This window comes from Pygoscelis adeliae, unplaced genomic scaffold (genome assembly GCF_000699105.1).
Source record: "Pygoscelis adeliae isolate BGI_AS28 unplaced genomic scaffold, ASM69910v1 Scaffold15, whole genome shotgun sequence".
Taxonomy (NCBI): domain Eukaryota; kingdom Metazoa; phylum Chordata; class Aves; order Sphenisciformes; family Spheniscidae; genus Pygoscelis; species Pygoscelis adeliae.
The window spans coordinates 1945272-1947928 of NW_008824988.1; positions in this window are offsets into that span (position 1 = coordinate 1945272).

Sequence of the window (2657 nt, forward strand, 5' to 3'; positions counted from 1 at the left end):
TATTTGATTATTTTTTTAAAAAAGATTATTTAAATAGCTGGTCCAAGTGAGGATCCTAAGTATTTGTCTCCTTACCCTTTGTCTCTATAGGGGACAAATTCTGCACGCCCATCTGTTACATGAATCCAGAGCTGCCAGACATATCCAAAAGCAGAATATGCCTTTTCCTTTTCTTCCCTCACTTTTTTCTGAGGCTTATTCTCTGCTTCCTTGCACAGTCTTTGTTCTCTTGCCCTTCTTTGGTGTCTTTCAATGGCACTGCTGGCAACAGGAGGAGCTGTGAACAGTGTGAATTAGTCGTTCTTTCATGGGAAACTGCGATGGGGGGAGAGTAGGCTGGGCATTTGTAATGCTGCTGACGTGCATTTACAGACAGTACAAAAGTACACTAGGAAACACGCCTGCAAGGAGAGAGAGGAGTGAAAACACAGAGTTTACTGTGGCTCGATGCCGGCACGCTTCTTACTAGTCAGAAGAGCTTCAAATGGAGCTGTTTGGGTAGTTTACTCTTCATTTCCCTGTAAAGCTCACATCAGCTGGGGTTGTTTCCAGGATGTTTTCTGCATGGGGCCTTCTGCTGAAACACTCTGAATGCAAACTCAGCTTATAGGCAAATCTCTTCTCTTTCTGTAGGCTGCGATCCCACATTATTGCTCTGCTGGTTTATGTTATTTACTATGTGCCTGAACTCTAAAGGTCTGTGTCACTTCTGAGGCACAAATTTGAATCGTGAAGGCTCAAGTATATACAAAGTTCTCTTAAAGTAGATACTATTGTCTTAAAATTAAGACAGTGTGATCTTTTTTTCTTACTCTCTACTATTATAGAGTGTCTAAAACATTGCAAGTGAAACATTGTTTGCAGAAATTGATTTTTATCGCTTTATTTTTCCCAGGTTTACAATGAGCTGTTGACAGCACTTTGAGTAGTTCATTTCACCCTTTGTCTTGTAAAGTCATTTTTCTTCCCCTGTTGTTTGTATAAAGTCTCTCATGCACATCAAAATTGGGGAGGGGAAAAACAGGGTTAAAAAAAGCTAGGTGTTTCCAGGAGTAGAAATGTCACATGCAATCTCTGTACTTTTAATTATTAAAGTTAGACTTTAATTTGACTTTCTCTTCTTAAATGTATAAGCAAAATACTTGTGATTGATAGTAGGAAAAATAAACACAGTAAGTCTAAATTGTATGAACTCCATTGCAAGACAATCAGGCGTGTTAAAACCAGTGCTAATTCCATTAGGATTTTAAAGAAACTTGGAATGCACCTTGCACAATTTTCTTCTCTGGCTACATTTGTCTTGGTATTTCTGTTTGTTTTGTTGTTGTTTTTTTAAAGTCTAGCATCAGTCTTTTTGCTTCCTTAAAGACACTATAGGAAAACTGCAAATGACAGTGTTAAAATCAGTAATTTCGTACTTGTTGCTATAATGGTGCAGCATCTAGGGAATTTATAATTTTCCTTTTATGTATGCAAAAAGGTCCCGTAGGATTGTTTTTAAAGCTTACTGCATCAGCCCTAAAAAACAAGCCAAGCATCTGCTGTCTGTCTAAATTGTTTTCAAAGTATTTCTTGTATGCAGTTGACATTTTTAAATGCTAGCGTTGAGGTGCATAGTGAATATGCACAAAGGGACAGGGTTTCAGCTGGCTTAACTTGGAGTAAATAAAGGGCTTATCCTACCTTGGCAGTTGACCATTAAAGCATGTTCCTGTGCTTGGACCGGTAAGTGTGTCTGAAGTTTGATGGTGGCTGTAGGATCTGTATTAGGGTCAACAAAGTCTGTGAAGTAAAATGCTGTTTATGATCAACTGTGTTTCTCCATGGAAAGTAGAGGTTCCAATGTCCAGTCATTTCTCGTGTCACTGAAAAAGGAAATCTGAGTCATCTCGGTCACCTGAACCGCCTCAGTTATTCAGGCGTGTCAGTCGCCTTAGTTATCAGTAACACAGCAGGTAGAATATATGGAGTCAATAAAACATACACTTAAAATGTTATCTGCAGTAACAATTGAGATTTTTTAAGAGCTAAATTCGGCGCAAATGTCCTGTGGACATACCCCAGTTATTCACTGAATTGTTTAGTAATTAATTCTCTGTGCCACAGTGTTTGCATGCAGTCATGAGTTTCTCTCCACTTCCTGGAACAAAACCAGTTCCCCGGCAGTGCTATTGCGCTCGTGCCATTCCACCCCCAACCTTAAAGAAGCCCTTTCTGGCACCAGGCAGTGAGGGGTAGCAGAGGTAGGCGTAGCTGTTGCATGGATCTTTGCTGTCTTACGGGTAGACACACAAGGTGTTGTGGTGGTGTTTCATGCTGATGATCATTACAAGCCAGACACAAGGGAGAGATGATTCTGGCATACAGAATAAACTTGCCTGTGTTGTTTGGATCGGAGGTTCTTCTCTGCAGAGAAGAAAAAAACATACAAAACTGGCATTTTTTATTTATTTATTTTTAGTGAAGTGGAGCATTGTAGGTTGAGAAAGGGAAACTAGGACAGGAAAATAGGCCATTTAAGTACAGTGGCTAGAGCAACCCACAACTAGGTCAGAAATTAGCTCCTCCAAAAGCACAAAGACATAGCAAATGTTCAGTTTAATGAATCTGACAAGTGGTTACAAATGACTACTGAAGAAATAACAGTTCGTTCATCT